Source organism: Oncorhynchus mykiss, chromosome 8, assembly GCF_057628025.1.
Source record: "Oncorhynchus mykiss isolate SJ-2025 chromosome 8, ASM5762802v1, whole genome shotgun sequence".
Classification (NCBI taxonomy): Eukaryota; Metazoa; Chordata; class Actinopteri; order Salmoniformes; family Salmonidae; genus Oncorhynchus; species Oncorhynchus mykiss.
This window is the reverse complement of record NC_143029.1, coordinates 5,932,471-5,954,518: the sequence shown is the minus strand read 5'-3', so window position 1 is coordinate 5,954,518 and position 22,048 is coordinate 5,932,471. Positions and strand designations below refer to the sequence as shown.

Sequence of the window (22,048 nt, the reverse complement as noted above, 5' to 3'; positions counted from 1 at the left end):
ATATGTATATATATATATATATATGTATATATATATATATATATATATATATATATATATTTTTTTTTTTTATTCGTATTTTTTTTTTTTTTTTATTTTACTAAATAGTGTTTGCTTGATGTTCATCTGTGCTCTGTCCCGGATGTTCGCGACTAGACTGATGTCCATTAGAAACATCTTTAGACACACAACGGATATATCATCCAGACGAATGGATGGGTTTCATTTCCTGTTGATGATGGAATGCTTTTTAAAATACAGCCAGTGAACCACTGCAGTACAGTACATTGGACACACACACACACACACACACACACACACACACAAATCAAACAGAGAGAGAAAACATCCTTTTGGTGAGATGAGTTGAGGATTTGTGTAAATTGGTGGTGATAACATCTGGGTGATTATTGCACCCAATGTCCTCTGGAGCTGGCTGCCATCAGAACCCTCCAGGCTTTAGTTTCTATGATTCGGCCAATCGCAATATCCCATGAAACGCTGGTGGACTTTCACAATGTCTAGGTTGTTGCCGAGCAACAAGAGTTCATGACAGGACCGACAATGTACTCGATCTAAACTGATACATTGAAAAAGACAACAACAAAAAAAAAATCTCACCTGCTCAATTGACATAATAAAGCCATTCTAAATATTTTGAATGCAAGAATGAGCTGAGGATCATATTAATTAAAATCACTGACAGTTATTTGTATTTATTTCACCTTTATTTAACCAGGTAGGCTAGTTGAGAACACCTTTATTTAACCAGGTGGGCTAGTTGAGAACAAGTTCTCATTTACAATTGCGCCCTGGCCAAGATAAAGCAAAGCAGTTCGACACATACAACGACACAGAGTTACACATGGAGTAAAACAAACATACAGTCAATAATACAGTATAAACAAGTCTATATACGATGTGAGCAAATGAGGTGAGATAAGGGAGGTAAAGGCAAAAAAAAGGCCATGGTGGCAAAGTAAATACAAAATAGCAAGTAAAGTTAAGACGACAGTTAAGCTCCATAAATGTGTATTTATGAAATCACGTTGCCTTAAAATAAAATGTTACAGTTTAATACAGGTACGCCACGATTAATGAAATAGTTGATGAACGATTAAATATTTGGTGTGCAGATTTAGATATTTTTTGTTGTTGACCACAACGTAAACCTATAAGCTAGCGAGCCAGACAGTAAAAGCATACATACCGTTTGTGTCATGGAGGACAGAAGTCCACTGACTCCCTGATACATTAGGTATGTTGTCAAAATGGCGTGCCTAAAACAACAGTAGTTTCCCCTCAGTCAGTAGACTGGTACAGTACGTCTGTTGTTGATGACTTGGTGCAAATGCATGACTGTTTCTTTTGACTATTAGACGACAAGAGCATCGGTCACCAAGGTTGTGGGTTCAACTCCCGAAAGGACCACGTACGACTGAATATATTGAAAAAGACAAAAAAAAAGAGCCACCGTTAGTTAGCATGGCAACACCAACCCAAGGTTGTGGGTTCAACTCCCTCATGGTTCTTCCCACAGCTAGTAGATAAGATTGGATATGAGTAGCTTTGGATATAGATGCCGTGTCGCCATCGTTGTATCCCAAAATGCCACCCCTCATTCCCTACACCTTATGGAACAACGGGGACTGTGAAGAGACACACACACACAGAGAGGTACAGACACATGCATAGGCACGCATGGTGATATTGTTGTATGGTGGTATTGAACATGTTGTGTTGTGGATGTGTGGTGGTGTAGGGACGTTATAAGATGGACTGTTTTATCTTCAGCTCATTCAGTACAAACACAGTTCACTATTTTAATCTGTTGTTTTAATGTGGGTGGTTTGGTGTGTTTGGACCCCAGGAAGAGTAGCTGCTGCCTTGGCAGGAACTAATGGGGATCCATATTAAACCACAGGAAGAGTAGCTGCTGCCTTGGCAACAACTAAAGTAGTGCACTATGCAGGGAATAGGGTGGTTATGGGCTCTGGGTCTAAAGTAGTGCACTATGTAGGGAATAGGGTGGTTATGGGACGCTAACCGTGTCCATGACACTGTGCGTCCTCCTCCATGGCAGAGCGGACCCTGTCTTCCGGCTGGGCGGCGGTGGGCCGGGCGTCAGGGTCTGAGACCAGCATGTCCAGTAGCAGGGTACAGACAGCCTGGCCAGGAGGGGGCGGTAGAGAGGTGGGCCGGGTGTCAGGGTCTGAGACCAGCATGTCCAGTAGCAGGGTACAGACAGCCTGGCCAGGAGGGGGCGGTAGAGAGGTGGGCCGGGCGTCAGGGTCTGAGACCAGCATGTCCATTAGCAGGGTACAGACAGCCTGGCCAGGAGGGGGCGGTAGAGAGGGGGGGGTGGTCGTCAGGGTCTGAGACCAGCATGTCCATTAGCAGGGTACAGACAGCCTGGCCAGGAGGGGGCGGTAGAGAGGTGGGCCGGGCGTCAGGGTCTGAGACCAGCATGTCCATTAGCAGGGTACAGACAGCCTGGCCAGGAGGGGGCGGTAGAGAGGTGGGCCGGGCGTCAGGGTCTGAGACCAGCATGTCCATTAGCAGGGTACAGACAGCCTGGCCAGGAAGGGGGCGGTAGAGAGGTGGGCCGGGCGTCAGGGTCTGAGACCAGCATGTCCATTAGCAGGGTACAGACAGCCTGGCCAGTAGGGGGCGGTAGAGAGGTGGGCCGGTCGTCAGGGTCTGAGACCAGCATGTCCAGTAGCAGGGTACAGACAGCCTGGCCAGGAAGGGGCGGTAGAGAGGTGGGCCGGGCGTCAGGGTCTGAGACCAGCATGTCCATTAGCAGGGTACAGACAGCCTGGCCAGGAGGGAGCAGTAGAGAGGGGGGGCGGTGGGACTTCATGGGGATACACACCTAGAGGTCTGGGCTCTCACACAACGCCTCGCCCAGGAGTATCACACATACGCACCTGTAGGGAGACAGGCACAGATATCAGTATTACTGTCTGTGAGATGACAATCTGTAGGGAGACAGGCACAGATATCAGTATTACTGTCTGTGAGACGACAATCTGTAGGGAGACAGGCACAGGCACAGATATCAGTATTACTGTCTGTGAGATGACTGTAGGGAGACAGGCACAGATATCAGTATTACTGTCTGTGAGACGACAGTCTTTGTATGTAGACCAACAATCAGCCGACACGTTGATCCTTCAACCAGGAGAACACGATCGACTGTATTAATTACTGTAGTAGAACTATCGTCCATCCATCCATGGGCTCTGGGAAGACAAAACGACAGGAAGCAGGGGAGTAATGAGCCACTACTTCAACAGCCTGGGAAGTGTCCCTCCCTCCTTCCGTAAGTCACCTACCAGACCATGGAGTAACAAGATGGAGCCCCCATCTTGTGTTAAAATCCAGTATTCCCTTTCCGGTATCAGAGCCGTTTCAATTCAGGTTAATAAAAATGAAAAGAAACAAACAAACACTTCCAACGAGGTCGGGGAAGGAAGGTATTTTATGTAGCAGAGCGTTTCCCTCCAACAGAGCTACTCTGAATTAAAGCAGTCTGTATTAAACAGCTTCATCATCCACAGACTCTAAAAAAAGCAAAAATGTCACGCTCAACAGTTTCCCAGAGTGTATCAAGAATGTTCCATCCAGCCAAAGGACATCCAGCCAACTTGACACAACTCTGGGAAGCGTTGGAGTCAACATGGGCCGGCATTCCTGTGGAACGCTTTCGACACCTTGTAGAGTCCCATGCCCCGAAGAATTTGAGGCGTTTCTGAGGACAAAAGGGGGTGGTTTAACTCAATATTAGAAAGGAGTAGTATTGAATCGCAATACATATCGTATCGGCACATAAGTAACGTGATATCTTCCCTGGCACTTCCCAGCCCTACATCCCTCCCTCCCTAACTCACCCAGTTGTTCCTGTGTGGAGCCCTCCTCCAGGAAGGTCTCTCCAGGACGGCCCAGAACATCACCCCCAGGGAGAAGATGTCTGCCTGGGCCGTGTAGGTGAGGCCGTCCCAGACCTCTGGAGCCATGTAGAAGTCAGGGTCACACGTAGAGGAGAAGTGCTGTCTGGTCAGCCTGGTGTCTCCCTTCCATCCCCTGGTCCCCCTCAACACTCATCTTACTCAGGCCAACGTCAGCCACCTAGAGGGAGGTCGTGTGGAATGGAAAAACAAAGTGAAAGACAGTAGATATCATTACAGAATAAAGATCAGGATTTAAATTAACCCATCAAGGTGTTAAAAAAACATACGCTACACATTGTCTTCAGGAAGTATTCAGACCGCTTGACTTGTTACCCATTGTGTTACGTTACAGCCTTATTCTAAAATGGATTCAATAAATGTAAAAAAAAATCCTCAGCAATCTACACACAATACCCCAATGTAAGAAGTTAGGAACCACCAAGACTCTTCCTAGAGCTAAACGGCCAAACTGAGCAATCAGGGGAGATGGACCTTGGTCAGAGAGGTGACAATGAACCCGATGGTCACTCAGAGAACTCTAAAGTTCCTCTGTGAAGATGGGAGAACCTTCCAGAAGGAAAACCATCTCTGCAGCACTCCACCAATCAGGCCTTTATGGTAGAGTGGCCTTTGGGCTAACGGCCACCCATTTTTTACATACATTATGTATTTACAGTGGGGCAAAAAAGTATTTAGTCAGCCACCAATTGTGCAAGTTCTCCCACTTAAAAAGATGAGAGAGGCCTGTAATTTTCATCATAGGTAGACTTCAACTATGACAGACAAAATGAGAAAAAAAATCCAGAAAATCACATTGTAGGATTTTTAATGAATTTATTTGCAAATTATAGTGGAAAATAAGTATTTGGTCACCTACAAACAAGCAAGATTTCTGGCTCTCACAGACCTGTAACTTCTTCTTTAAGAGGCTCCTCTGTCCTCTACGTTTCTCCCAAATCTCCCAACACTGCTATTTGTAGGGTTCATTCTAAATTAATGTTGTTAATTTTGCCATTTAGACACCGTCTGGCCTTGGCTCAGTGATTTAGACACCGTCTGATCTTGGCTCAGGGATTTAGACACCGTCTGACCTTGGCTCAGGGATTTAGACACCGTCTGACCTTGGCTCAGGGATTTAGACACCGTCTGACCTTGGCTCAGGGATTTAGACACCGTCTGACCTTGGCTCAGGGATTTAGACACCGTCTGACCTTGGCTCAGTGATTTAGACACCGTCTGACCTTGGCCCCCCGGGATTTAGACACCGTCTGACCTTGGCTCAGGGATTTAGACATCGTGTGACCTTGGCTCAGGGATTTAGACACCGTCTGACCTTGGCTCAGTGATTTATACACAGTCTGACCTTGGCTCAGGGATTTAGACACCGTCTGACCTTGGCTCAGGGATTTAGACACCGTCTGACCTTGGCGAAGTGAGGATAGCTCAGGTGCCTCTGTCTCATCTTTAGGTCATCTTCATCGGGCAGGGAAAGCTACAGAGAAGGCCACAGGGAAAGCCACAGAGAAGGCCACAGAGAAGGCCACAGAGATGTATTTTGCTACTGTACGTTTCACTTGATTTCGCTACGTTTCATAACAGTGCATTTCAAGCATTGAATAAACGATTTACCGCTGCACCTTTTAAACCTAATGAATAAGATTTTATTAGAAATGTTATGTGAAATCAGTTTGGACCGCAGGCTTCCAGTCTGCTTGCTCTACAACTCTGTGGTGAATTTTTACATGACATTTTAGAGATTCATTTAGCAGACGCTCTTAGCCAGAGCAACATGCAGTTAGTGCCTTCATCTTAAGATAGATAGGTAGGACAACCACATATCACACACTTGTGTGTGTATAAGGTAGTAGTTTTGGAATTGTTAGTTAGATTACTCGTTGGTTATTACTGCATTGTCAGAACTAGAAGCACAAGCATTTCGCTACACTCGCATTAACATCTGCTAACCATGTGTATGTGACAAATAAATTTGATTTGATTTGATTTTAAAATGTTCTTCAATAAAATAGCTAACTGCATCAAGGCAGTGCTAGTAAGGGGGGAAAGTCAGTGCTAGTGAGGGGGGAAAGTCAGTGCTAGTGAGGGGGGAAAGTCAGTGCTAGTGAGGGGGGAAAGTCAGTGCTAGTAAGGGGGGAAAGTCAGTGCTAGTGAGGGGGGAAAGTCAGTGCTAGTGAGGGGGGAAAGTCAGTGCTAGTAAGGGGGGAAAGTCAGTGCTAGTAAGGGGGGAAAGTCAGTGCTAGTGAGGGGGGAAAGTCAGTGCTAGTAAGGGGGGAAAGTCAGTGCTAGTGAGGGGGGAAAGTCAGTGCTAGTGAGGGGGGAAAGTCAGTGCTAGTAAGGGGGGAAAGTCAGTGCTAGTGAGGGGGGAAAGTCAGTGCTAGTAAGGGGGGAAAGTCAGTGCTAGTAAGGGGGGAAAGTCAGTGCTAGTAAGGGGGGGAAGTCAGTGCTAGTGAGGGGGGAAAGTCAGTGCTAGTAAGGGGGGAAAGTCAGTGCTAGTAAGGGGGGAAAGTCAGTGCTAGTAAGGGGGGAAAGTCAGTGCTAGTGAGGGGGGAAAGTCAGTGCTAGTAAGGGGGGAAAGTCAGTGCTAGTAATGGGGGAAAGTCAGTGCTAGTAAGGGGGGAAAGTCAGTGCTAGTAAGGGGGGAAAGTCAGTGCTAGTAAGGGGGGAAAGTCAGTGCTAGTGAGGGGGGAAAGTCAGTGCTAGTAAGGGGGGAAAGTCAGTGCTAGTAAGGGGGGAAAGTCAGTGCTAGTAAGGGGGGAAAGTCAGTGCTAGTAAGGGGGGAAAGTCAGTGCTAGTGAGGGGGGAAAGTCAGTGCTAGTAAGGGGGGAAAGTCAGTGCTAGTAAGGGGGGAAAGTCAGTGCTAGTAAGGGGGGAAAGTCAGTGCTAGTGAGGGGGGAAAGTCAGTGCTAGTAAGGGGGGAAAGTCAGTGCTAGTAAGGGGGGAAAGTCAGTGCTAGTAAGGGGGGAAAGTCAGTAATAGTAAGGGGGGAAAGTCAGTGCTAGTGAGGGGGGAAAGTCAGTGCTAGTAAGGGGGGAAAGTCAGTGCTAGTAAGGGGGGAAAGTCAGTGCTAGTAAGGGGGGAAAGTCAGTGCTAGTAAGGGGGGAAAGTCAGTGCTAGTAAGGGGGGAAAGTCAGTGCTAGTGAGGGGGGAAAGTCAGTGGTAGTAAGGGGGGAAAGTCAGTGCTAGTGAGGGGGGAAAGTCAGTGGTAGTAAGGGGGGAAAGTCAGTGCTAGTGAGGGGGGAAAGTCAGTGCTAGTGAGGGGGGAAAGTCAGTGCTAGTAAGGGGGGAAAGTCAGTGCTAGTGAGGGGGGAAAGTCAGTGCTAGTAAGGGGGGAAAGTCAGTGCTAGTAAGGGGGGAAAGTCAGTGCTAGTGAGGGGGGAAAGTCAGTGCTAGTAAGGGGGGAAAGTCAGTGCTAGTGAGGGGGGAAAGTCAGTGCTAGTGAGGGGGGAAAGTCAGTGCTAGTGAGGGGGGAAAGTCAGTGCTAGTGAGGGGGGAAAGTCAGTGGTAGTGAGGGGGGAAAGTCAGTGCTAGTGAGGGAGGAAAGTCAGTGCTAGTAAGGGGGGAAAGTCAGTGCTAGTGAGGGGGGAAAGTCAGTGGTAGTAAGGGGGGAAAGTCAGTGCTAGTGAGGGGGGAAAGTCAGTGCTAGTGAGGGGGGAAAGTCAGTGCTAGTGAGGGGGGAAAGTCAGTGCTAGTGAGGGGGGAAAGTCAGTGCTAGTGAGGGGGGAAAGTCAGTGCTAGTAAGGGGGGAAAGTCAGTGCTAGTAAGGGGGGAAAGTCAGTGCTAGTAAGGGGGGAAAGTCAGTGCTAGTGAGGGGGGAAAGTCAGTGCTAGTGAGGGGGGAAAGAAAGTGCTAGTGAGGGGGGAAAGAAAGTGCTAGTGAGGGGGGAAAGAAAGTGCTAGTGAGGGGGGAAAGTCAGTGCTAGTAAGGGGGGAAAGTCAGTGCTAGTGAGGGGGGAAAGTCAGTGCTAGTGAGGGGGGAAAGTCAGTGCTAGTGAGGGGGGAAAGTCAGTGCTAGTGAGGGGGGAAAGTCAGTGCTAGTGAGGGGGGAAAGTCAGTGCTAGTAAGGGGGGAAAGTCAGTGCTAGTAAGGGGGGAAAGTCAGTGCTAGTAAGGGGGGAAAGTCAGTGCTAGTGAGGGGGGAAAGTCAGTGCTAGTGAGGGGGGAAAGTCAGTGCTAGTGAGGGGGGAAAGTCAGTGCTAGTGAGGGGGGAAAGTCAGTGCTAGTGAGGTGGGAAAGTCAGTGCTAGTGAGGGGGCAAAGTCAGTGCTAGTGAGGGGGGAAAGTCAGTGCTAGTGAGGGGGGAAAGTCAGTGCTAGTGAGGGGGGAAAGTCAGTGCTAGTGAGGGGGGAAAGTCAGTGCTAGTGAGGGGGGAAAGTCAGTGCTAGTAAGGGGGGAAAGTCAGTGCTAGTGAGGGGGGAAAGTCAGTGCTAGTGAGGGGGGAAAGTCAGTGCTAGTGAGGGGGGAAAGTCAGTGCTAGTGAGGGGGGAAAGTCAGTGCTAGTGAGGGGCGAAAGTCAGTGCTAGTAAGGGGGGAAAGTCAGTGCTAGTGAGGGGGGAAAGTCAGTGCTAGTGAGGGGGGAAAGTCAGTGCTAGTGAGGGGGGAAAGTCAGTGCTAGTGAGGGGGGAAAGTCAGTGCTAGTGAGGGGGGAAAGTCAGTGCTAGTGAGGGGGGAAAGTCAGTGCTAGTAAGGGGGGAAAGTTAGTGCTAGTGAGGGGGGAAAGTCAGTGCTAGTGAGGGGGGGAAGTCAGTGCTAGTGAGGGGGGAAAGTCAGTGCTAGTGAGGGGGGAAAGTCAGTGCTAGTAAGGGGGGAAAGTCAGTGCTAGTAAGGGGGGAAAGTCAGTGCTAGTGAGGGGGGAAAGTCAGTGCTAGTGAGGGGGGAAAGTCAGTGCTAGTGAGGGGGGAAAGTCAGTGCTAGTAAGGGGGGAAAGTCAGTGCTAGTGAGGGGGGAAAGTCAGTGCTAGTAAGGGGGGAAAGTCAGTGCTAGTAAGGGGGGAAAGTCAGTGCTAGTAAGGGGGGAAAGTCAGTGCTAGTGAGGGGGGAAAGTCAGTGCTAGTGAGGGGGGAAAGTCAGTGCTAGTGAGGGGGGAAAGTCAGTGCTAGTGAGGGGGGAAAGTCAGTGCTAGTGAGGGGGGAAAGTCAGTGCTAGTGAGGGGGGAAAGTCAGTGCTAGTGAGGGGGGAAAGTCAGTGCTAGTGAGGGGGGAAAGTCAGTGCTAGTGAGGGGGGAAAGTCAGTGCTAGTGAGGGGGGAAAGTCAGTGCTAGTGAGGGGGGAAAGTCAGTGCTAGTAAGGGGGGAAAGTCAGTGCTAGTAAGGGGGGAAAGACAGTGCTAGTGAGGGGGGAAAGACAGTGCTAGTGAGGGGGGAAAGTCAGTGCTAGTGAGGGGGGAAAGTCAGTGCTAGTAAGGGGGGAAAGTCAGTGCTAGTGAGGGGGGAAAGTCAGTGCTAGTGAGGGGGGAAAGTCAGTGCTAGTGAGGGGGGAAAGTCAGTGCTAGTGAGGGGGGAAAGTCAGTGCTAGTGAGGGGGGAAAGTCAGTGCTAGTGAGGGGGGAAAGTCAGTGCTAGTGAGGGGGGAAAGTCAGTGCTAGTAAGGGGGGAAAGTCAGTGCTAGTGAGGGGGGAAAGTCAGTGCTAGTGAGGGGGGAAAGTCAGTGCTAGTGAGGGGGGAAAGTCAGTGCTAGTGAGGGGGGAAAGTCAGTGCTAGTGAGGGGGGAAAGTCAGTGCTAGTGAGGGGGGAAAGTCAGTGCTAGTGAGGGGGGAAAGTCAGTGCTAGTGAGGGGGGAAAGTCAGTGCTAGTGAGGGGGGAAAGTCAGTGCTAGTGAGGGGGGAAAGTCAGTGCTAGTGAGGGGGGAAAGTCAGTGCTAGTGAGGGGGGAAAGTCAGTGCTAGTGAGGGGGGAAAGTCAGTGCTAGTGAGGGGGGAAAGTCAGTGCTAGTAAGGGGGGAAAGTCAGTGCTAGTGAGGAGGGAAAGTCAGTGCTAGTAAGGGGGGAAAGTCAGTGCTAGTGAGGGGGGAAAGTCAGTGCTAGTGAGGGGGGAAAGTCAGTGCTAGTAAGGGGGGAAAGTCAGTGCTAGTGAGGGGGGAAAGTCAGTGCTAGTGAGGGGGGAAAGTCAGTGCTAGTAAGGGGGGAAAGTCAGTGCTAGTGAGGGGGGAAAGTCAGTGCTAGTGAGGGGGGAAAGTCAGTGCTAGTGAGGGGGGAAAGTCAGTGCTAGTGAGGGGGGAAAGTCAGTGCTAGTGAGGGGGGAAAGTCAGTGCTAGTGAGGGGGGAAAGTCAGTGCTAGTGAGGGGGGAAAGTCAGTGCTAGTGAGGGGGGAAAGTCAGTGCTAGTGAGGGGGGAAAGTCAGTGCTAGTAAGGGGGGAAAGTCAGTGGTAGTGAGGGGGGAAAGTCAGTGCTAGTGAGGGGGGAAAGTCAGTGGTAGTAAGGGGGGAAAGTCAGTGCTAGTGAGGGGGGAAAGTCAGTGGTAGTAAGGGGGGAAAGTCAGTGCTAGTGAGGGGGGAAAGTCAGTGCTAGTAAGGGGGGAAAGTCAGTGGTAGTGAGGGGGGAAAGTCAGTGCTAGTGAGGGGGGAAAGTCAGTGCTAGTAAGGGGGGAAAGTCAGTGGTAGTGAGGGGGGAAAGTCAGTGCTAGTAAGGGGGGAAAGTCAGTGCTAGTGAGGGGGGAAAGTCAGTGCTAGTGTTAATTTTTTCTTTGTACGTGTTTATTTAATTTCATTTATTTTGTTCGATTTTTTTTGAAAGATTTTTGTTTCAGATAAAAAATGATATTAATATGAATTGGATACCAGTCTGCTTGCTCCAGTCCTCAGTAACCTCTTAGTCCGATGATACAATTCAATTAGAATTGAGACAGATGAGACCTTTGTGAAATGTACAAAAAAAAATCAGTTGGTATGCCAGGCTGGCAAACACGGAGGCTGAGGTGATGGAGCTGAAGGGGACAGATGGAGAGTTGGTGGAGTTGAGGAGGACAGATGGAGAGTTGGTGGAGTTGAGGAGGACAGATGGAGAGTTGGTGGAGCTGAGGAGGACAGATGGAGAGTTGGTGGAGCTGAGGAGGACAGATGGAGAGTTGATGGAGCTGAGGAGGACAGATGGAGAGTTGATGGAGCTGAGGAGGACAGATGGAGAGTTGATGGAGCTGAGGAGGACAGATGGAGAGTTGGTGGAGCTGAGGAGGACAGATGGAGAGTTGGTGGAGCTGAGGAGGACAGATGGAGAGTTGATGGAGCTGAGGAGGACAGATGGAGAGTTGATGGAGCTGAGGAGGACAGATGGAGAGTTGATGGAGCTGAGGAGGACAGATGGACAGTTGGTGGAGCTGAGGAGGACAGATGGAGAGTTGATGGAGCTGAGGAGGACAGATGGAGAGTTGATGGAGCTGAGGAGGACAGATGGAGAGTTGATGGAGCTGAGGAGGACAGATGGAGAGTTGATGGAGCTGAGGAGGACAGATGGAGAGTTGATGGAGCTGAGGAGGACAGATGGACAGTTGGTGGAGCTGAGGAGGACAGATGGAGAGTTGATGGAGCTGAGGAGGACAGATGGAGAGTTGATGGAGCTGAGGAGGACAGATGGAGAGTTGATGGAGCTGAGGAGGACAGATGGAGAGTTGATGGAGCTGAGGAGGACAGATGGAGAGTTGGTGGAGCTGAGGAGGACAGATGGAGAGTTGATGGAGCTGAGGAGGACAGATGGAGAGTTGATGGAGCTGAGGAGGGCAGATGGAAAGTTGGTGGAGCTGATGTGGACAAATTAAGAGTTGATGGAGCCACCAAATTATTCACGTCTTATAACATGAAAACTCTTGAGTCTTGACATGAGGGGACTGTAGGTGAGACAGCAGTTAGGGATTCTGAGGGGAAAGTCTTTTTAGATTGTACAGCTGGTAGCAGACAGAAGCCCCGTTTCTATTGGCACTTTAAGTCAGGGACAAATTCGAGCTGGCTCTAATGGAATTCTCAAATTCAATCTGGATTGGGGGAAACCCAAACCCGGGTTGACTTCAAAGTGACAATAGGCTAGAGAGAGAGAGAGAGAGAGAGAGAGAGAGAGAGAGAGAGAGAGAGAGGGAGAGAGAGAGAGAGAGGGCGCATAAGGGGTCTGACAACTTGACACAAGGGGGTCTGACAACTTGGATGGAAAATTACTGAGGATAATAGCAGACGATATTGCCACTCTTATATGCCATATCTTCAATCTAAGCCTACTGTGTGTGCCTTCAGGCCTGGAGGGAAGCAAAAGTAATTGCGCTATCCAAGAATAGTAAAGCTCCTTATACTGGCTCAAATAGCCGACCAATCAGCCTGTTACCAACCTTTGGTAAACTTTTGGAAAATATTGTGTTCGACCTGATACAATGCTATTTTACTGTAAACAAACTGACAAAAACCTTTCAGCACGCTTTATAGGGAAGGACATTCAACAAGCACAGCACTTACACAAATGACTGATGATTGGCTGAGAGAAATTGATGATAAAAAAGATTGCGGGAGAGGTTTTGTTAGACTTCAGTGCGGCTTTTGACATTATCAATAACAGTCTGCTGATGGAAAAACAATATGTTGTCAAATCAAATGTATTTATAAAGCCCTTCTTACATCAGCCTCAAAGTGCTGTACAGAAACCCAGCCTAAAACCCCAAACAGCAAGCAATGCAGGTGTAGAAGCACGGTGGCTAGGAAAAACCTTGAGAGGAACCAGACTATGAGGGGTGGCCAGTCCTCTTCTGGATGTGCCGGGTGGAGATTATAACAGAACATGGCCAAGATGTTCAAATGTTCATAAATTACCAGCATGGTCAAATAATAATAATCACAGTAGTTGTCGAGGGTGCAACAAGTCAGCACCTCAGGAGTAAATGTCAGTTGGCTTTTCATAGCCAATCATTTAGAATTAGAGACAGCAGCAGGTGTGGTAGAGAGAGAGTACAAAACAGCAGGTCTGGGACAGGTAGCACATCCGGTGAACAGGTCAGGGTTCCATAGCTGCAGGCAGAACAGTTGAAACTGGAGCAGCAGCACGGCCAGGTGGACTGGGGACAGCAAGGAGTCATCAGGCCAGGTAGACCTGAGGCATGGTCCTAGGGCTCAGGTCCTCCGAGAGAAGAGAGCGAGAGAGAGAGATAAAGGGAGAGAATTAGATGGAGCATACTTAAATTCACACAGGACACCCGATAAGACAGGATAAATACTCCAGATAAAACAGACTGACTCTAGCCCCCCGACTAAAACTACTGCAGCATAAATACTGGAGGCTGAGACAGGAGGGGCCGGGAGACACTGTGGCCCTGTCTGATGATACCCCCGGACATGGCCAAACAGGAAGGATATAACCCCACCCACTTTGCCAAAGCACAGCCCCCACACCACTAGAGAGATATATCCAACCACCAACCTACTACCCTGGGACAAGGCTGAGTATAGCCCACGAAGATCTCCCCCACGGCACAAACCCGAGGGGGGCCAACCCAGACAGGAAGATCACGTCAGTGACTCAACCCACTCAAGTGACGCACCCCTCCTAGGGACGGCATGGAAGAGCACCAGTAAGCCAGTGACTCAGTCCCTGTAATAGGATTAGAGGCAGAGAATCTCAGTGGAAAGAGGGGAACCGGCCAGGCAGAGACAGCAAGGGCGGTTCGTTGCTCCAGAGCCTTTCCGTTCACCTTCACACCCCTGGGCCAGACTACACTCAATCATATGACCTACTGAAGAGATGAGTCTTCAGTAGAGACTTAAAGGTTGAGACCGAGTCTGGGTCTATCACATGGGTAGGCAGGCCCTTCCATAAAAATAAAGCTCTATAGGAGAAAGCCCTGCCTCCAGCTGTTTGCTTAGAAATTCTAGAGACAGTAATGAGGCCTGCGTCTTGTGACCGTAGCGTACGTGTAGGTATGTACGGCAGGACCAAATCAGAGAGATAGGTAGGAGCAGGCCCATGTAATGCTTTGTAGGTTAGCAGTAAAACCGTGAAATCAGCCCTTGCCTTAACAGGAAGCCAGTGTAGGGAGTCTAGCACTTGAGTAATATGATCAAATGTTTTGGTTCTAGTCAGGATTCTAGCAGCCGTGTTTAGCACTAACTGAAGTGTATTTAGTGCTTTATCCGTGTAGCCGGAAAGTAGAGCATTGCAGTAGTCTAATCTAGAAGTGACAAGAAGCATGGATAAATTTTTCTGCATCATATTTGGACAGAAAGTTTCTGATTTTTGCGATGTTTTGAAGACGGAACAAAGCTGTCCTTGAAATACTCTTGATATGTTCGTCAAAAGAGAGATCAGGGTCCAGAGTAACGCCGAGGTCCTTCACAGTTTTATCGTCGGCATGGCAGTGAAAGTTAACATTTTTCCAAATGACATCACCAAGAGATAAAATATATAGGTCCTAAAATGGAACCTTGAGGAACACCGAAATTTACAGTTGATTTGTCAGAAGACAAACCATCCACAGAGACAAACTGATATCTTTCTGACAGATAAGATCTAAACCAGGCCAGAAGTTGTCCGTGTAGACCAATTTGGGTTTCCAATCTCTCCAAAAGAATGTGGTGATCGATGGTATCAAAAGCAGCACTAAGGTCTAGGAGCACGAGGACAGATGCAGAGCCTCGGTCTGATGCCATTAAAAAGGTAATTTACCACCTTCACTAGTGCAGTCTCAGTGCTACGATAGGGTCTACAACTAGACTAAAGTGTTTCATATGCATTGTTTGTCTTCAGGAAGGCAGTGAGTTGCTGCGCAACAGCATTTTCAAAAAACTTAGAGAGGAATCGATATAGGCCGATAGTTTTATGTTCAACATAGGAGGGCCAAGCACAGGAAGCAGCTCTTTCAGTAGTTTAGTTGGAATAGGGTCCAGTATGCAGCTTGAAGTCGATGATGGCTCCGAAAGCCTTTTGAAGTGGGTCTGTGGACTTTTCCATGTGAATATTAAAGTCACCAGAAAATAGAATATTATCTGCCATGACTACAAGGTTCGATAGGAATTCAGGGAACTCAGTGAGCAACGCTGTATATGGCCCAGGAGGCCTGTAAACAGTAGCTATAAAAAGTGATTGAGTAGGCTGCATAGATTTCATGACTAGAAGCTCAAAAGACGAAAACGCAGTCATTATTTTTGTAAATTGAAATTTGCTATCGTAAATGTCAGCAACACCTCCGCCTTTGCGGGATGCACGGGGGATATGGTCACTAGTGTAACCAGGAGGTGAGGCCTCATTTAACACAGTAAATTCATCAGGCTTAAGCCATGTTTCAGTCAGGCCAATCACATCAAGATTATGATCAGTGATTAGTTCATTGACTATAACTGCCTTGGAAGTGAGGGATCTAACATTAAGTAGCCCTATTTTGAGATGTGAGATATCACAATCTCTTTCAATAATGACAGGAATGGAGAAGGTCTTTATTCCATTGAGATTGCTAAGGCGAACACCGCCATGTTTAGTTTTGCCCAACCTAGATCAAGGCACAGACACGGTCCCAATGGGGATAGCTGAGCTGACTACACTGACTGTGCTAGTGGCAGACTCCAATAAGCTAGCAGGGTGGCTAACAGCCTGCTGCCTGGCCTGCACCCTATCTCATTGTGGAGCTAGGGGAGTTAGAGCCCTCTCTCTCTATGTTCATAGATAAGATGAGAGCATCCCTCCAGCTAGGATGGAGTCCGTCACTCCTCAGCAGGCCAGGCTTGGTCCTGTTTGTGGGTGAGTGCCAGAAAGAGGGACAATTATCTACAAATTCTATCTTTTGGGAGGGGAATTTTCAACCAACGATTAAGTTGTGAGACACCGCTATAGAGTTCATCACTCCCCCTAACTGGGAGGGGGCCAGAGACAATTACTCGACGCCGAGACATCTTTCTAGCTGATTTACACGCTGAAACCATGTTGCACTTGGTGACCTCTGTTTCATTCTAACATCGCTGGTGCCGACCTGGATAACAATATCCCTATACTCTCTACACTCGCCAGTTGAAGGTGTGTTGGAGGCGTGTCTACAGATACACCATATTAATGAAGGTGTGTTGGAGGCGTGTCTACAGATACACCATATTAATGAAGGTGTTGTGGAGGCGTGTCTACAGATACACCATATTAATGAAGGTGTGTTGGAGGCGTGTCTACAGATACACCATATTAATGAAGGTGTTGTGGAGGCGTGTCTACAGATACACCATATTAATGAAGGTTTGTTGGAGGCGTGTCTACAGATACACCATATTAATGGAGGTGTGTTGGAGGCGTGTCTACAGATACACCATATTAATGAAGGTGTTGTGGAGGCGTGTCTACAGATACACCATATTAATGAAGGTGTTGTGGAGGCGTGTCTACAGATACACCATATTAATGAAGGTGTTGTGGAGGCGTGTCTACAGATACACCATATTAATGAAGGTGTTGTGGAGGCGTGTCTACAGATACACCATATTAATGAAGGTGTTGTGGAGGCGTGTCTACAGATACACCATATTAATGAAGGTGTTGTGGAGGCGTGTCTACAGATACACCATATTAATGAAGGTGTTGTGGAGGCGTGTCTACAGATACACCATATTAATGAAGGTGTTGTGGAGGCGTGTCTACAGATACACCATATTAATGAAGGTGTGTTGGAGGCGTGTCTACAGATACACCATATTAATGAAGGTGTTGTGGAGGCGTGTCTACAGATACACCATATTAATGAAGGTGTGTCGGAGGCGTGTCTACAGATACACCATATTAATGAAGGTGTGTCGGAGGCGTGTCTACAGATACACCATATTAATGAAGGTGTGTCGGAGGCGTGTCTACAGATACACCATATTAATGAAGGTGTTGTGGAGGCGTGTCTACAGATACACCATATTAATGAAGGTGTTGTGGAGGCGTGTCTACAGATACACCATATTAATGAAGGTGTTGTGGAGGCGTGTCTACAGATACACCATATTAATGAAGGTGTGTCGGAGGCGTGTCTACAGATACACCATATTAATGAAGGTGTTGTGGAGGCGTGTCTACAGATACACCATATTAATGAAGGTGTGTCGGAGGCGTGTCTACAGATACACCATATTAATGAAGGTGTGTTGGAGGCGTGTCTACAGATACACCATATTAATGAAGGTGTGTTGGAGGCGTGTCTACAGATACACCATATTAATGAAGGTGTGTTGGAGGCGTGTCTACAGATACACCATATTAATGAAGGTGTGTCGGAGGCGTGTCTACAGATACACCATATTAATGAAGGTGTATCGGAGGCGTGTCTACAGATACACCATATTAATGAAGGTGTGTTGGAGGCGTGTCTACAGATACACCATATTAATGAAGGTGTGTCGGAGGCGTGTCTACAGATACACCATATTAATGAAGGTGTGTCGGAGGCGTGTCTACAGATACACCATATTAATGAAGGTGTGTCGGAGGCGTGTCTACAGATACACCATATTAATGAAGGTGTGTCGGAGGCGTGTCTACAGATACACCATATTAATGAAGGTGTGTTGGAGGCGTGTCTACAGATACACCATATTAATGAAGGTGTGTCGGAGGCGTGTCTACAGATACACCATATTAATGAAGGTGTGTTGGAGGCGTGTCTACAGATACACCATATTAATGAAGGTGTGTCGGAGGCGTGTCTACAGATACACCATATTAATGAAGGTGTGTTGGAGGCGTGTCTACAGATACACCATATTAATGAAGGTGTGTCGGAGGCGTGTCTACAGATACACCATATTAATGAAGGTGTGTTGGAGGCGTGTCTACAGATACACCATATTAATGAAGGTGTGTCGGAGGCGTGTCTACAGATACACCATATTAATGAAGCAATTGACTTAATTCCCTAATCATTTCACCACCTTTAACTAGTGAGGAAACCATGAATAGGATCGAGAAAATCTACCGGTTCCAAGCGGAAAAAGCACCTACTTAATTGTTTTCTGATAGTGCATGCAGAATGATGTTATTTCTGTCATTTACAACTTGATAAGCGCTAGGTAAATGAGTCATCCATTTAAGATATGGGGAATGTAAAAAATAAATTACCTTTATTTTAGATCTGAAATAAATAAATAAATAAATAAATAAAATAAATTACCTTTATTTCAGATCTGAAATAAATAAATAAAATAAATTACCTTTATTCTAGATCTGAAATAAATAAATGAAATAAATTGCCTTTATTTTAGATCTGAAATAAATAAATAAATAAAATAAATTACCTTTATTTCAGATCTGAAATAAATAAATAAAATAAATTACCTTTATTTTAGATCTGAAATAAATAAATAAATAAAATAAATTACCTTTATTTTAGATCTGAAATAAAGAAATAAATAAAATAAATTACTGATGAAACCAAGATTGAACTCTTTGGCCTGACTGCCAAGGGTCCCTTCTAGAGGAAACCAGGCACCACCCCTACGGTGAAGCATGGTGGTGGAAGCATCATGCTTGTTTGGATGTTTTTCAGCAGCAGGGACTGGGAGACTAGTCAGGATCGAGGCAAAGATGAATGGAGCAAAGTACGGAAGGTTCACCTTCCAACAGGACAACGACCCTAAGCCCACAGTCTAGACAACGCAGGAGTGGCTTCGAGACAGAATCTCTGAATATCATTGAGTGGCCCAGCCAGAGCCTGGAATTGAACCCGATCGATCGAACATCTCTGGAGAGACCTGAAAATAGCTGTGCAACGACGCTCCCCATCCAAACTGACAGAGCATGAGAGGATCTGCAGAGAAGAATGGGAGAAACTCCCCAAATACAGGTGTGCCAAGCTTGTAGCGTCAAACCCAGGAAGACTCAATGCTGTAATCGCTGCCAAAGGTGCTTCAACAAAGTACTGAGTAAAGGGTCTGAATACTTATTTAAATGTGATATTTTTATGCATTTACTTTAATTTATTGACTGTTTTTAAATATGTTTAATGAGGCTGTAATGTAACAAAAACGTGGAAAAAGTCAAGAGGCCTTAATACTTTCAAAAGGCACTGTACTTAATTTAATAAGAGTCTGTTAAATGACTCTCTACTGTAGTGGCTCTCTGGATAAGAGAGTCTGTTAAATGACTCTCTACTGTAGTGGCTCTGGATAAGAGAGTCTGTTAAATTACTCTCTACTGTAGTGGCTCTGGATAAGAGAGTCTGTTAAATGACTCCCTACTGTAGTGGCTCTGGATAAGAGAGTCTGTTAAATGACTCTCTACTGTAGTGGCTCTGGATAAGAGTCTGTTAAATGACTCACTACTGTAGTGGCTCTGGATAAGAGAGTCTGCTAAATGACTCCCTACTGTAGTGGCTCTGGATAAGAGTCTGTTAAATGACTCACTACTGTAGTGTCTCTGTATAAGAGAGTCTGTTAAATGACTCACTACTGTAGTGTCTCTGGATAAGAGAGTCTGCTAAATGACTCACTACTGTAGTGTCCCTGGATAAGAGAGTCTGTTAAATGACTCTCTACTGTAGTGTCTCTGGATAAGAGAGTCTGTTAAATGACTCACTACTGTAGTGGCTCTGGATAAGAGAGTCTGCTAAATGACTCACTACTGTAGTGTCCCTGGATAAGAGAGTCTGTTAAATGACTCTCTACTGTAGTGGCTCTGGATAAGAGAGTCTGCTAAATGACTCCCTACTGTAGTGGCTCTGGATAAGAGTCTGTTAAATGACTCACTACTGTAGTGTCTCTGTATAAGAGAGTCTGTTAAATGACTCACTACTGTAGTGTCTCTGGATAAGAGAGTCTGCTAAATGACTCACTACTGTAGTGTCCCTGGATAAGAGAGTCTGTTAAATGACTCTCTACTGTAGTGGCTCTGGATAAGAGAGTCTGCTAAATGACTCACTACTGTAGTGTCCCTGGATAAGAGAGTCTGTTAAATGTCTACAATGTACTATAATGTACATACTTTACAAAGTGATTTAGGTCTTACAGATCCTCTACCTCTCGCGATAACACCCACACACACCTCTGAACGCGGTAGACTCTTGTCCAGGGTGGCACCAGTGCCAGAATGCGTACCACCAGATCTACCAGGGCAGAAAAGGGGAGTAGCTCTTATAGCGACCGGTCTTCCACAGCTCATACAGACCTGTACCCCTTGATAACCAGGGTGGGGTACAGCTTCAACCCATCTGGCCTAAACGCCGGGTTCTCAAAGAACTTCCTGAGGGCAGAGAGGTTACAGACATACTGTAAGTGTTAAAGGAGGAGGTTTAAAAAGAGCCTCTCTCTGGCACAACAGGAACAACTCTACGTTGAAATAGGATGTTGTGAGTTTGGAGCTTGACAAACAAGCGATAAGGGGACTTGTACATCAGTCTGAACCAACCGGTCAATCATCTTGAGCCTCATATTTCCCGAGAGGTTGATATGGTGTGTAGAGAGGAGTAAAGCACACAAAACAACTATCCTGACCTGGGGCGGCAGGTAGCCTAGTGGTTAGTGTGTAGAGGTGTCAATTAGCCTAGTGGTTAGAGTGTAGAGGAGGCAGGTAGCATAGTGGTTAGAGGCAGGTAGCCTAGTGGTTAGAGCAGGTAGGCTAGTGGTTAGAGCAGGTAGCCTAGTGGTTAGAGCAGGTAGTATAGTGGTTAGAGCAGGTAGCCTAGTGGTTAGAGTGTAGAGGTGGCAGGTAGCCTAGTGGTTAGAGGCAGGTAGTATAGTGGTTAGAGCAGGTAGCCTAGTGGTTAGAGCAGGTAGCCTAGTGATTAGAGTGAGAGTCTGGCAGGTAGCCTAGGTAGGTAGAGGTGGCAGGTAGGCTAGTGGTTAGAGGCAGTTAGCCTAGTGGTTAGAGTGTAGAGGTGGCAGGTAGCCTAGCGTTTAGAGGCAGGTAGCCTAGCGGTTAGAGCAGGCAGCCTAGTGGTTAGAGCCGGTAGCCTAGTGGTTAGAGCCGATAGCCTAGTGGTTAGAGCAGGGAGCCTAGTGGTTAGAGTGTAGAGGTGGCAGGTAGCCTAGTGGTTAGAGCAGGTAGCCTAGTGGTTAGAGCAGGTAGCCTAGTGGTTAGAGCAGGTAGCCTAGTGATTAGAGTGAGAGTCTGGCAGGTAGCCTAGGTAGGTAGAGGTGGCAGGTAGCCTAGTGGTTAGAGGCAGTTAGCCTAGTGGTTAGAGTGTAGAGGTGGCAGGTAGCCTAGCGGTTAGAGGCAGGTAGCCTAGTGGTTAGAGCAGGCAGCCTAGTGGTTAGAGCCGGTAGCCTAGTGGTTAGAGCCGATAGCCTAGTGGTTAGAGCCGATAGCCTAGTGGTTAGAGCAGGGAGCCTAGTGGTTAGAGTGTAGAGGTGGCAGGTAGCCTAGTGGTTAGAGCAGGTAGCCTAGTGGTTAGAGCAGGTAGCCTAGTGGTTAGAGCAGGTAGCCTAGTGGTTAGAGCAGGTAGCCTAGTGATTAGAGTGTAGAGGTGGCAGGTAGCCTAGTGGTTAGAGGCAGGTAGTATAGTGGTTAGAGCAGGCAGCCTAGCGGTTAGAGCCGGTAGCCTAGTGGTTAGAGCCGATAGCCTAGTGGTTAGAGCAGGGAGCCTAGTGGTTAGAGTGTAGAGGTGGCAGGTAGCCTAGTGGTTAGAGCAGGTAGCCTAGTGGTTAGAGCAGGTAGCCTAGTGGTTAGAGCAGGTAGCCTAGTGATTAGAGTGTAGAGGTGGCAGGTAGCCTAGTGGTTAGAGGCAGGTAGTATAGTGGTTAGAGCAGGTAGCCTAGTGGTTAGAGCAGGTAGCCTAGTGGTTGTTAGAACCGAAAAGTTGCGAGATCGAATCCCCCGAGCTGACAAGGTGAAAATCTGTCGTTCTGCCCCTGAACAAGGCAGTTAACTCACTGTTCCTAGACCGTCATTGTAAATAAGAATTTGTTCTTAACGGACTTGCCTAGTTAAATAAAAGGTTAAATGAAATTTTAAAAAACAACTAACAACTTCTCACTTAGTGGACTGAGTGACGAGGGACTATTTGGTCAGTCTGTGACAGACCGATTCATATATATCACCACCTATCACCTTCCTGTCTGGATAAAGGGACTGGAGGAGACTGCCTAGTGGTAGATTAATCTCGGGTTGCAGAATTCCCTGGTTTTCCGGAAATCCCAGTTGGATATCCTGCTTATTCCAGGAATCTTCTAACTAGG

At 47.3% G+C, this 22,048-nt stretch overlaps 1 long non-coding RNA gene across 4 annotated transcripts in view; it reads right to left on the bottom strand.

Moving 5' to 3' along the window:
• Window positions 1-689: 689 nt before the first annotated feature.
• The window catches only part of LOC118965485 (uncharacterized), a 40,109-nt gene continuing 18,750 nt past the window's right edge, over window positions 690-22,048 (bottom strand). For 3 of the 4 annotated variants that reach the window (XR_016497576.1, XR_016497578.1, XR_016497577.1), the window contains 2 exons: window positions 3,894-4,131; window positions 690-2,930 (listed from right to left, as the gene is read on the bottom strand). This is a non-coding gene — a long non-coding RNA (uncharacterized LOC118965485). Of the gene's footprint in view, window positions 2,931-3,893; window positions 4,132-19,695; window positions 20,115-22,048 lie in introns of those variants that run through there. The other variant, XR_005052764.2, reaches the window with a different exon arrangement.